Source organism: Pteropus vampyrus, unplaced genomic scaffold (assembly GCF_000151845.1).
Source record: "Pteropus vampyrus isolate Shadow unplaced genomic scaffold, Pvam_2.0 Scaffold160, whole genome shotgun sequence".
NCBI lineage: Eukaryota > Metazoa > Chordata > Mammalia > Chiroptera > Pteropodidae > Pteropus > Pteropus vampyrus.
In genome coordinates, this window is record NW_011888941.1 from 1,496,408 (window position 1) to 1,511,075 (window position 14,668).

Consider the following 14,668-nt stretch of genomic DNA (forward strand, 5'->3'; position numbering starts at 1 on the left):
GAAATTACATCTCACTGAGGAAATAGATGAAGGTGGAGCTGCAAGCAGTCGTGGGGATGCACTAGGATCTTTTTACACTTTATGCATTAGATGGAGAGACATGGGAACTCTGCCTAATTCTGACATCGTGAAAAAAGTTTTGGTCTTTTTATGGGGCCATGAAGTGCTAAACATAAAGGCATTTTTTAAAGTAAAATTTAAATATTCTTGAAAATAGGACGGTAGTTTCACAAAAGCAGAAAGCACCAAAGGGAGAACCCTGTAATTGGCATTAGGCATGTTTGCAAGAATTGTTCAGATTTGCGTAATTTTCAGAAGACACGTCTAAAAAAATATTCCTCGGCCCCTTTATTTGAACATCGCAGGAAAGATTTCGGTTCATGTCTGTGGTTTGTGGCTCTCTATGATGAGGTGAGGCAGTTGGCACAGCTACTCCCACTGGGGATCTCGAGCCTGCGCTTCCGGAAGTGCAGTGATCTGCTTGTCTGGACTCGCTGCCCACCGCCTGCACGTGGCCGCCTCACAATGAGCAGAACTGGCTCCACCAGAGCTAAACAAAGTCCAAGCTGGAGCCAAGCCACCGGTCCGATACCTAGGGTGTTTCTTTTCACAAAGTGTTGGCGTGTTTAATGTCAAAAGGGAGGGGTGTCGTCGTTCTCTAATGAAAAGCTGTAATAGGACGAGCTGGGGTACTGTACTTGTCCACTGGGTGAATGGGGCTCTAACGGCAAGATTTCTATTAACAGAAATGGCAGGCATGCTGTTAAAGTCGCCTGCTCCATACGGAATGCATCTCTCGCCTCCCCCACCCATCCACTTTGCCCCCTCCTCGCCTCACCCGGATGTGTCCATTAATGCCACTAAAATAGGACATTTGAAATTTGGGGAAATGGTTACATTTTTTTTCCCCCTAAAGAGTCTTGAGGGGCCTATAAACAGAGGCCTTGTAAGCTAGACTAACGCCCAATCCTATCAGAATGATTAGATTCTGTCCCGCAAAGTACTTCATTGAGCATCACTCCCGCGACTTCTTGGATGTAATTTTTGTGGCTCAGAAATGCTTTTTCTTTGTTAAGTGATTTCAGCAGAAGGAAAGGAAATGTTAGTGGCCCTTAGCATTTTATAAGTAATCATAAATTTCAGCTGACAGCTTATTTCTTGATTCCTTTCTAATTAGAGACCTGATAATATATATTTCTTAAAGGAGAAAAGGGTCTGGGCTCTTATCATGCCAGAATCTTTGCTAAAATAAAACAACTGAGGCCAATGTTAAACACACCATGGATTCACTGCATAGGAGAGGTCCTGGGCATTGTGCTTCTAAATTAGGGAAACCAGAAGCGTGTTTTAATACTTTAAAATAATTGTGTCCAAATAGCTTTGTGCACTCTTTAAACAGCTAAATCTTCTTAATGCCTCTCAAAAAGGGTTCCAAATGGATTTAAATGGGTTTGATGAATGCGAAATTTCCCTCTTTACTTGTAATACTTCCAGCAATAGTACAATTAATTTGATTTGCGTGTAGGTACAAATCGTTAGTATATTGGGTACTTGTGTTTTAAAAGGTTTTGGTCTCATTTAACCCTCTCAAACCAATGTGTTTTGGTCAAAAAAATAACCATTGTCAATTCTGACTTATCAGTCCCCTGTACTGGATTTTTCTATTGTTTTAATACTGTATGTCAGAAGTTTCATTTAACACTCTAATAAACAGTCATCTCCTTTGTAATAAGGACCTTTTATGTGTGCTCATAAGAGCTTCTCCTGCTGTTAATCGCCTTGAGGTCAAAAGGTTGAAGGTTCTCTCTTGAATTTTTTTCTTTTATTTACTACAGCCAGCTCAGAGTGAGTCTGCTTCAACGGTTTAATTACTCAACTTTCAGCAGGACTCAAATGTCAGGATTCGAATAACTCTCAAATAATCTCTCAATGATTTTGTTCAAATGGACCCTAAAAAATTGTTCTCTAGATTTTTGGGTAGTAATCAAGGCTTGCTAAGAATTAGAGTTTGCTCCTTTGGGAAGTTCCGGAATCTTTTTGGGAGAAGCCTTTGCCATTGAGGAACGCAGTCATTTTATGCTTAATGTTGGGAATAGTACCCAGAAAATCAGATTTCTGCCCCAAAACACTTATTGGATCCATTTGCCATCGCCTTGAATGGAAAAAAAAAAAAAAAGCCTTATATGTGACCACAAAATCTCTAGCTAATACCCTAAATGTAACAAAAGCACACAAAACCCCCGACCCCAGATGTATCAATAGACTATTATGTTAAGATGCAAAAAGTTAATGCTACTTCCAGATCACAAAAATATTAACTTGATTGTAAACCAACAGTTGTTATTTATAAATTATATCTCAATGAAGCTATTTAAAAAGTAACCACTGATGAGAGGCTGCCTTCTCAACATTTTCAGTTCTTTTGGATATAGATCCAGAACTGAGATTGCATTTATGTTGTTCAGTGGCCTCTCTTAGCTCTAGCATATGAAGTAGATGCCCTTTTTGTTGACACTTGGTGTGAATTTCAGCACAATTATCCAGGATTCTACAGATTGTTTATGAAATGTAACTCAAGACTTTTCTGCCTATTGCTTTGTAAAATATGTTGTATTGAACATTGAAGATATAAATATAATACTTCTATATAAAGATTTGCCAAAAAAAAAAAAACATTATATTGGTAGACAAAGAGGAGTTATGTGTTTAAATATTAAAAATTAAGAGGAGGATTGCTGTGGCCATGTTAAAGTAACCAACCCGCATTCACGGCATAAGCACCTAGAAAACTAGACAAAAATCTATTAAATAACTATTTTTAGACACTGAACACAAAGCACTACAGGACTGAAATACTGGTAAGATGTGAAACAAACAAAATGAGCTTATAATCAGTCAATTTGCTGTTTGATGGCATTTTCCAGACTGCAGTGTAAGGAGGCAGAATCGGGGTAGAGGTGTGTGGCTTCACTGACCTGACTGTACAGATAGAAGAATTTAGGTCATTTCATGAGGCTGGAATTTGCAAAGCAGAGTACTGCAGAGGAGAGAGATCAAGAGCAAGAAGAAGAGAGAGAAAAAAGAAAGGAAGGGAGGAAGAGAGAGAAATGGCACAGGAGTTTCCTTGAGAATTTGACTATCTACTAAGCTGAACATGCATAGAGTGAAACTCTGTAATCAGGGCAAAAAAAATAGTAACCACCAGTAAGTGAGTTATAAGTTGAACGTTTCCCGGATCTCACACAGAATGGGGGACAACCAGCCCAAGTGAAGGAATTTTGTCGTATATGCAGGGCATTCAATAGAGACTCCAGCAGGCTGAGGCCTTATTAATATGGCTAAACTAGCTCCCATAAAGACTGCTCTAGGTTTACCCCAAAATAACTTAAAAGTGAAGGATAAAGATAATCTGCAAGTAACTGCTAAAAAAATTATACACACTCTAAAAAAGCCACAAAAATCCAAGCACTCAACTATGTAACAACCACAATGTATAGCATCTAATAAAAATTACTAGACATTTAAAGAAGCAGGATCAATAATATGGAGAAAAATCATTCAATAGAAACAGACACAGACAGAAATAATATACTTAACAGGTAAAGAATGTAAAATGCTACTATAAATATATTCAGGAATCTAGAGGAAAATCATGAAGATAATGGAGATAGAAATGAACACAATAAAAAGGAAGAAATTGAAACCATAGAATTTAAAAACAATCTGAAATGAGAAAGTCACTGGATGGGATTAGCACAGATCGGATACTGAGGAAGAAAAGATCAGTAAATTTAAAAGCAACACAATAGAAAATATCCAAACCAAAATGCAGAGAAAAAAGACTTAAAAAAAAATGAAGAGATCTGTGGGATAATACTAGGTGGCCTATCACCTGTGTATATGAAATCCCAGGAAGAAAGGAGAAAGGGACGGAAAATAATTTGAGAAATAATGTCATAAAAATTTCTGATTTAAAAATTATAAACCTGCTGATCCAAGAAATTGAAAATTCTCAAGTAGGATAAACTAAGATACATGGTAGTGAAGTTTCTGAAAACCCACGAAAAAGTAAAAAATCTTGAAATATGCTAGAAAAAAAATCATATTATGTAATTAGAAATAGTGCCAAATCTGTTTAGAAACTATGCAAGCCAAAAATCAATGAAACGTTTTTTAAATGCAGAAAAAAAAAAAATTCTATATTCTGTGATAATACTCTTAAAAATAAAGGTAAAATAAAGACATTTTAAGACAAATAAAAGATGAGAGAATTGGTCTTTAGCATATCTGTACTACAAGAAAGAATAAGGGAAATTCTTTGGGCTAAATATAAATAATTATAGAAGGAATCTTGGATCTACAATAAAGAATGAAGATTGCCAAAGATGGTAAATATATGGATAAATGTTCATTTAAAAATATAATTATTTAAGAGATAATTGACTGTCTAAACAAAAGTAACAATGCATTGTGGGGGTTTTAACACGTGTAAAAATATAGAGCATCAATAGCACAGAAATTGAGGGTGGGAAAAGTACTCTTGTAATTTTATTTAATATTCGAATGGTAGTAGTCTATTATTTTAAGATAAATATACTGTTGTAAACTAAGATGCGTATTTTAGATGCTAGAGTGACCATTAAAGGGGAAAAAGAGTTTTATAGCTAAAAAGAAATTAACAACTTAAATGAGATTATAAGGGTGGGGCCCTGATCCAGTAGGATTAGTGTCCTTATGATAAGAGACACCCAGTAAGAGTAATAATCCCTGTATACATGTATCACTTCTTTATCCAGTTGTCTCCAAAACACTTAAGTCTTCTTTTCCTTTGAATTCCTCTTACTTTTTTGGCTTGAGTGAATATTGTTTCAATACTATCGTTCTGCTTTCATTGCCTACCAACTGTGTTTCCAGCTGAAGGGAGTCGTGTCGGTGTTTCTCACCTCTAAACTAAATGGGCTGTCACTGCCATTCCAGCCAGGCCTTCTTTTGTTTTGTCAGTTCTGATGCCTGGCTGCTGAGTGTGATGTGCAGTTCCCAGCCACCAGGCTGCGCAGTGGGGCGGGGTGGGGGAGTTATGCAGTGAACCTCTGCTAAAGAAGCTGAGTCTTTTTCACTGAATGATATCGCGCAAACACAAAATTAAACATTTCTAACTTTTCTTGTTTAAATTAATAATAACAAATCAGCATAGATATTTTTATTTTCAGTTATTTTTATTAAAATACAAATTTTCAATGTGCTAGGTTATTTGAGTTTCTCCACCTTTATCATCTCCAGGGAATATTTTCTAGTAATGTGAATCAAAAACTTGTAAAAGGATTTCATATGTTTTCAGTCTTCGCATCTCTTCCTCAAGTTACTTACTTTAGTAATAGTGACTAAGTGCCAAAAAAAAAAAAAAAAAAAGGTTTCTGAATGTTCTTTCCATTTGCTGTGTTAAAAAGATCCTCCCTCTAACAATCAGCTCTTAAAATAGTATTCAACATATAATAAGTGTTCAATAAAAATGATTACTTTAGGAATGAATAATTAAATGAATTGTCCTAATTCTTTGAAGCAGTACTTGAAAGTTATGATTCTAAACCAAACTGTCCTTTACAAGCTTTTAAAATTCACAGGTTAAAAAGTACTTAAATATTTAAACCTTCTTCTCAAAGTTATTTTCCTACATTGCTAAGGAAAAAGTTTTATGTTAATTACAGGCCTACCTCATTTTATTGCACTTTGCTTTAATGTGCTTTACAGTTATTGTGTTTTTTTACAAATTGAAGATTTGTGGCAACCTTGCATTGAGCAAGTCTATTAGCACCATTTTTTTCCCAACAGTATTTGCTCACTTTGTGTTTCTCTGTCACATTTTGGTCATTTTTATAATATTTCAGACATTTTCGTTATTATTATATTTGTTACAGTTTGTTATATTTGTTATAGTGATCTGTGATCAGTGATATTTGATGTTACTGTTCTGTGAAGACTTGAAATGACAACAAGGGATTTAGAATATTACGTAAATAAACTCAGTTAATCAAGCAGCAGCAGGGTTCGAGAGGACTGACTCCAATTTTGAAAGTTCTACTGTGATTAAAGTGCAATCAAACAGCATCACACGTCACAGAGAAATCTTGTGAAAGGGGACGTCAATCCATGCGTGTTTTAAGAAATTGTCACAACCACTGAACCTTCAGTGACCGTCACCCTGATCAGTCAGCAGCCGTCAACATCGGGCCAAGACCCTCCACCAGCAAGGAGTTTACAATTCAATGAAGGCTCAGAGGAAGGTTGGCATTTTTTTTTTTTTATAGCAATAACGTATTTTTAAATTAAGGTATATACATTGTTTTTTTAGACATATGCTAGTGCACACTAAATGTTTACACACTATGGTGTAAACGTAACTTTTATATACACTAGGAAACCCAAAAATTCGTGTGACTCTTTATTGCGATATTTGCTTTAATGCAGTGGTTTGAAACCGAACCCACGATGTCTCCAAGGTATATCTGCACCTGCTACTGGGGACCTTAAAGTATGGCAACTGAAAGCGGGACCTGAAACCTAGACCCTGATTGTAACAGAAAGCAGATATACCAGGTAAGGCCCCATGAGACCAAATCATACCCTCCACTAAAACATCCAATAGTAATGGAAAGAAACCAAACCTGCAAATTCTCCAAGGTTTGCCTGAAATTGTGTAATTCGATCTCCATAAAAGCAAAGAGCAGTTGAGCTTTCCTTAAGTGAGCCCAGCGAACAGGGCAGTTTGGGTGGCCACGTCCGAAATGCTGACCCTCACGTCTGACTCTCGCTCCTCATCCTCATGTGTGTGAACAAAAGTCCCTGTCACCACCACCTGGCTTCTCCTTACATCTTAGAACTTCAGAGAAAATAGAGGAGGTCTATCATTCTCCAGGAGACTACTCTCATTACTAATGCCTGATGAGAGGCCTTCACAATATAAATTTTCTTTTTGAACCATCCATTTGTACCATGTGATGTAATTAACTCCTCCACATGCAAACACTTTCTTTGTCTCGATCTTGTTGGCTCTGTATCACTTCACTGGCAACAGAGCAATAGTCTTTTAATATCTGCGATGTTGGGAGGTATAGTTAATGAGTTAAAGGGGAGCTTCTGTGTATGGATGTCATAAACCAGGGCTTCCTGGTCAGCGTTAGGACTTTATGCTAGAGCCTAACGCGATGTAGCTCATTGATGCTTCCCAATGAACGCTACACAGGGCAACCCTAGAGCTGTATCTGGGCTTCTTGTGAAATGCCCAAGCTTGGGTGTCTTTCATAACTGCAAATGACATCTTCATGTTCTAAAAGGTCTCCTGTTGATGGTGTGGCATTAAAATATACAAGGCAAGAACACGTGTTCTTTTGCCTATGCAGACAGCGCGGGAGATAAAACGAAGGAGGCTAATTAGTTCGCAAGGTCTTAGTTTCGTTTCACTGCTCACATCCTGGAAGGCCTGTCCTCAGAGGTATTGAGATGTCACTGTTTGCCCCAAATCTCAGCATCGATCTCAAAGTGATCCCAAAGCATCGCTTACATTGGCAGTCAGAGGTCAGAACACCATTTAAAGAAAAGAACAATGTGGGAGCTGGAAGCTCCGGAGCCTTCTGGTTGGGCACTCGTTCACACAGAAACGCGTGCCTCCCCTGTGTCCTCTCTTGCACTGGAAGACCAAGAAAAGAGCAAGTGGTTTTACTTTCCTTTCTTTCCACTTTCCATTTCTAATTCCAAAGTTTTGGTCTACAGTACATAATTTTGCAGAAAACAAACAAACAAATAAATAATATAAATAAACATGCAAACCTGCCAAGAGACAGAGAGACATGTAGAATGTTCAGCAAGGGAGAACACTTTGAGTTGAGTTGGCAAAAGACACTGTGCTTGCTGCAGGGGAGCAGATTAAAGCCGCCTAAACACTTCATTTCCCTATGGGGCCTGACTATATGAGAACAATTCAAGGTTCACTGCACAGAGCGATGGAACTTCTCTTCCTCGCCAGCCTACCCCCTGTGGTCTTTATCAAATTTAAATGACTTGCGCCCACCAGGACAGATAGATACAATTGTGCGCATTGTCTAGGTATACCAGGTCTTAGATTCTGGTAGACTTTTTATGCATGAAACTATGGATTGGTAGCTCAGGATACGAATTATATTTTCATAATATCGGCAAGGTTTTAAGTAGACTCCCCAGGTTCCCCAGCTTCGAAGTGCTTTTGGGCTCAGAATCCTGAGTACTTTTAAAATCTACCTTCCAGTTACAACTCTGATGGAATGACTCACCTAATGAACTGACTTGTCAGGGAGGCAGTGGGCTGCAGTGTAATGTTCAGCACATCACAGGCGGCCACCTGTCACCGCATCAGAACAGTCAGTTCTGGGCCTGACGACGAGAAAAGTGATAACGAACCCAGTCCAAAGAGAAAGTTCCAGCTGCCCACACGCCCAGGATTGAAACCTTTTCTGAGATTGCCCATTCATAGTGGGGGTCTCAACTCTTCGGGGTGCCATGTTTTCGAATCTCTAGACATCCGAAGAATTCGTGATCAGTAGTACAGTTCTTTTTTTTCCTGCGTTTTTTTTTTTTTTTTCCCCTTCCTTTTGTGTTCCTCTCTAGTCCATGAGGAAGGACACCAGTAGCAAGAGAGCTGCGTCCTGGCTGGAAAGGGTGTTTAAAACCCATGTGGAGTTTGGGTGAAGGTGAAACTTGTCAGGCTGTGAAAAATGGCATCAGTGTCGGCTGACCTGAAATAGGCTGTAAAGTTCTATCCCTCACAAAGGCAAGATATATTATTGCTGTAACGCCATTATTCCGCTCCATCACTTTTAAACCTTGTTCCCATTATCTGCAAGTTAAATATAACCCTATGTAAAAACAGGAAGGACAGCACTGAGTTGTCCAGCTTAACAGCACACACTTAAAACATAATAGAGCACTTGTTACTGTATTTTATGGAACGGAAACTCCAAATGTAAAGATGTATTAAGGAAATATCTCAAAGTTATTAGGGAAGGATATTTACAATTACAGATTGCTTTATATTATGCTTTTATGAACATCTCAGGAAATGAAATAGCCCTCAGCTGTAGAGAGTGAAGAGGGAGGTAATTTTCCTTAATACGGGTGATAAAATTAATCTGATTGAAATCGCAGGCGATTATTTCTCAGAATACTGAGTGGCAGTACAATCACTTACACTCTTTTATATTTTTTTAGTCAAAGCTCGTGTAGATGAAAGCTAATTACAAAGTAGTGATGTGAAGCGCTAAGGAAATAGTTTGTATGGCGTAGAACAGGCACGGCTAATTGGGGTTTGTGATTACACAGATTGTTGTTAAGGAGAATTAACTACCAGCAGTCTCTCCTGCAAAGCTTCTCATCAAGGCAAAGTAAAAATAGACACTGGATCTGTTATTTATCTAATTATGCCTTGAATATTTTCACAAGCACGTTACACACTCTCAAATCGTTTGTTGTTCAAAACCTTTCGGTCCCACGCTGCTTGTGATCAAACTGTCGATATGGATTTTTGACACCAGGCTCACGTCAGATCACTTTCCCTAAGTCCTGCTCACGAGCTGTGTGCATTAAAGGCTTTGGAGATAGGAGGCTGGTTGGGGACTACGAAGTGTGCCGGTAAAGAGGGTATTATAGTTGGGAGTAGTCCTATTTAATAGAGCTTTATGAATTCTTAAATGCCACTGATTTAACTTGCTTACATCAGAGTTAACCTCATAGCAGACAACCCAGAAACTTCAGAAGAGCTAGAGTCCTCGGTCAGTAAAAAATGATTAGAAGGATCCCAGGTCCCTTTGACCTATGGCAATAATTTCTTTGCTTCTTTCCATGGCCATGCTTTGAATTCTTATGTGTTCCTGAAAGCTCTCATTTATAGGATATGTTGAAGCTTAGAGTCCACGAAAGAGTTAATTAGTTCTAATGTGTGTGTGTTACGTGCCGTTGAGTTGTCGCTGACTACTGATGACCCTGTGAATGAGTGATGCCTACAGTGTCCTGTCCTCAACAGCCCTGCTCAGCCCCTGTAGACTCAGGGCTATGGCTCCTTTTGTGGAGTCGATCCATCTCAGATTTGGTCTTCCTCTTTCCTAATGTCTCCTCTTTTTCCCAGCTTTATTGCCTTTTCCAAAGAGCCCTATCTTCTCATGATGTGCCCAAAGTAGGACAGCTTTGTTTTGTCATTTTTGCCTCCAGTGAGGTCTCAGGCTTGCTTTGCTCCAGAACCCCCTTCTTCATCTTTCTGGTGGTCCAGGGTCTCTGTAGAGCTCTCTCTCAACATCATATCTTGAATAAATCATCCTTTTTTCTGATCAGCCTTCTTCGCTATCCCACTTCCACATCCGTACATAGTAATTGTGATGATGAGAGGGCGTGAGTGGTCTTAGCCTTGTTCTCTAATGACATATCTTTGCTCTTGATGGTCCCTCCTGATTCTCCCATTGCTGTCCCTCTGAGTCTTGGGCTTCTCTTGATTTCTTGGCTGCAGTCTCCATTATGATGGATAACGGAGCCAAGGTAAGCGAAGTCTCTAACAATTTCAGTGTCTCCATCGTCTAGGTTTAAGTTGTATATTTTTTTCTGTGGTCATGACTTATGTCTTCTTTTTGTTCAAATGGAGACCTGCTCTTTCACTTTCTTTCACTTCATCAGCAGCAATTTCAAATCATTGTTATTTTCTGCCTGTAAGTTTGGTCATCCGCATATCTTAAATTATTGATATTTCTTCCACCGATTTTTACTCCTCTTTCCTTTGAGTCTAGCCTAGTTTTTTGTATGATACATTCTGCACAGAGACTAACCAAATAAAGAGATAAAATGCACCCTTTTTTGGCACCTTTGCCTATAGGAAACCATTCTGTGTCTTCATGTTCTGTCCTGACAATGGCTTTCTGTCCACAATACAGGTTACACGTGAGGAAAATCAAAGACTATCTATTTAATCAGTATTTTTTGAGTTAAGGGTCAGGAAACTAGGAATTACTGGCAGAAACTCAGGCAGAAGTTCCATCACATCCTCCTTCTCATGCTTTTGTCTGTTTTCCTACCTCTGTGAATCTTAGTCCTCACTTTCATCTCCAATTCATTTTTTTCACTGCCCTTCTGTATTAACTCTCTTTCAGTCATGAATTCTTTCTTCTAACATTTATTGAGTGCCTCCTATCTGGGCAGGCCCAACGGTCTTCTCCAAGAGAGGAAAATTCATCATCACATGCCTTTCTGAGACCATGAGAATCTCATCTGTCTTCTTCCAACCTTGGTGGTGGCGGCACTTGGAGAATAATGTGAGATCAAGCTCATGGGAAATATGTAGAGGGAGCTTGAGAAAAATATGTCTTGAAGGCAAAGCTGTACGAATCTCAGATAGTTGGAAGGCATCACTGCAAGAACTCCATTCTAAAGGCATTACCTAGAATAATTCTGCAACTTATAAAATGCAAATTTGTTGACAAGATGATGTTTTTTAAAGACAAGGCATCTTCTGGAAACCTCATCTGAATGGTGACAAATAGTGTCTCCCAGGACATGAGCAGGCACAAGTGTAAGTCCTAGTGTGAGAATCTCTGCTGTCTAGCTTCCGAGATGCTTCCCACTTGCACAGACCAAACCTAATAGCCCCACAAATTGCTGTAATAGACCTAAGATCAACCAGTAGCATAAATCAGTGAAACAACCCAGAGATTTCAACTCCTGCTTATTTGCTTATAGTTTTTTTTTTTTTTCCTTACGGATCAGTCTGCTTTGGGTTTAATCTTCATCATTAAAATGACCACTTGCTGTAGGAAATTATGCACTAGATTTAATTTTGGTGAACAGTAAAGAAACAGAAGAGCAGGAGAAAATATACAGTCTCCCCTTCGTTTGCTCGAGTTAGCATCTGAGGAAGTTCTTGTGGGGGTATATATAGCTAGTTCCTAAAATTGAATTTCCTGCATTATTATTATTATTAACAGTTTGCTACGACCAATATGCCATGCAGCAGTCTGTGGATGATATCTGCAATTTCACTGCCTCCCTATGTGGAAAGAAGATAAAAATTATATTCTATGGGTGTATGCAAATTATGGAGAGCCTGGCCTTGTGCTCCAGTAATTCTTAAATGTGCCTCTTCGTTGTCCACTTCGAATGACAGGTACTGAAAATTAAATGGTTTTCCATAAAAATCCTGTAACCTGAAACGAATCCCTACTGAATAATTAGAATATCTCACCCATAAAAGGTAATCATGTGTCTTCCATTTTTGAAGAAGTCTCTTTCCCGGATCAGCACTGATGGCGCTGTGGTCAGATTAGATCTTTAATTCTTATGAAAGAGACATAATACTCATCCTTTACGAGGACGCCTTCTGTTGGGGCTGACAGCCTTAAGCTGCCATAGTTCCCAAGGATCAGAACTGCACTCAGCGCTTAATATGACAGAGAAAAAATAAAAGGAGGTCTCTGTGTTATTTTAGACACAGAAGGAAGATGTATTGTCTTCCTCAGATGCTAATAGGCAGCTACAACTTCTGCCCACTAAGATGGACACCACCAAGTTTGTAATGCCTTGGAACCACCATGGGGCCTCACTGGTCCTGAACTTCCTATTGTTACTGCCTTTCCTGCTGATTGAATCAAAATGGTGACTTCAGGGGATGAAATCCTAACACCACTCTACTCACTACTAATACACTGTCTTCCCCACCATGGCGGAGACAAGGTGCAAGGGTTTGGGGATGAGAAGCTGGGATTCAGATCCTTGCTGGCCCTTCGCTACCTGAGACCCTTTCAGCAGGTAATTACTGTCTCTGGCTCCCATTTTCCCACCCGCAAAAGGTTGATTGATGGCAAAGGACCTTTACATGTATTAAATAAGTTAGTTATCTGCACAAATGTAGATCCTCTTTGTTCTGCTTTTCTCAGAGCTTGGGGGGATGAAGAAGGGGCTTTAGATCAGAAGATGAAGGCCCTCAAAGCTTTATTATTCTTTAAATGCAAGCGGGTCAAGGCAGTGGTAACGAATACCACAGGGAAAGGCATCAGAAGAGGAATCTCTGTCAAAAATGATGGAAAAACAGAAATTTTTAACAGAGAGGAAGCACTAAAAATTTAAGTTAGCCAAGCTCATGAGCCATGAACCCTCTAAATTGTCAGCATAACAATGAGTAACAGTAGTTTGGTTCCAATTTTCTGTAATTTATTTATAATATGAAGAGCCCCATGTCCCTTGTCAAAAAAAAAAAAAATCTACAAATCATTCCTAAAACACAAATAATAGTCACATTAAGAGGAACAAATTATTATAACACTGAAATATGTCCTTGGGCTGGAAACAAAAAACAACGTAGGAGTAGAACTGCCCACTACACAAAATACGGCCTAATGATACATATTAAAATAATTACACATACTTAGCAATTCTCCTCAGATAATGTATTGAACTTGGTCCCATGACTGTCTAGTTCGTCTGCTCTCTGGATATTTCTATTTCAGAGGATTTTGACGTCGATGTCACTTTTTTCTCCCCACAAAACAGGGGAACATGGAAAAGTCAAGACTGACTTTTAGAATTAAATAAACTAGAAACTCAGCCTATACATTCAAATGAGCACAAAGTTTTGTAAATGTGAAATAAAAACAAATATTTAATATCTAGATTAAATGTTATTTATTGAACATTTGGCTAAATATTATACAACATATTGTAATCTAGAAATATTTTAAATTCAGTGATGCCAGATTCACTGTGATAATTATTATAAGGAGATGTCTAAATAATCACATGATGTCTAAATATTCATATGATGTTCCAAGGTTAATAATTTATGTTACAATCTTTTTCACTTTTATACATATTCCAATTTAAGACCTCCTTCCCTGGCTACTCAGCAATTGTAAAGCTTGGAATTTATGATTGAGAGTAGGTGAATTGCAAATAGATGGTTACATGGACCTTTATGTAAACATAAAATATTATTCAAACCGAGAGAATAAAAGTAACTAGGAAGAACTTTTTTTTTTTTATGACCACATATTTCCTGCCCACACGCATGCATAAAAATCTACTATCATGATGATGGAATTATATAATAAATACTTTTAATTGTTAGATTTCTTGCTCTGATTATGTACAAAGACCTACAGAAATTATATCTAGAGAGTAAACATGCTGGATTTAAAGTTCTCTATTATATCTTAGATTTTAAAAAGTAAGGTAGAAAGGCTATATCCATTGAATGTATTTTTATATATCAATTTCTGTAGAAAGGAGTATTTTAAAATAAGAGATTATACCAAACACATGCATCTCATGTAACCTATGATATTGACTATAGTAAAATATGCGGCTAATATTTATATTTCTCCTAAAGGTTGGATTTATTTAATAGTATAGAAGTATCTTAAAAACCTTTGTGAGTAATGTGACTGAGAAGCATGATAAAACACTCCGTCTAAATATTTTACACAGAGGCTAACAAAATGTTTGTGCATGTATTACATAAATCCTGCGTTTTGAGGGTGGTATACACATGAGTGTTATATATAGATAACTTAGTAATAATAACTCATATAGTAGTGGGTAATATAGAGTTTAATTTAAAATTCTTTAATAGTTACTTTACCTTTTCTGGCTTCAAAATGTTTGATTGTAC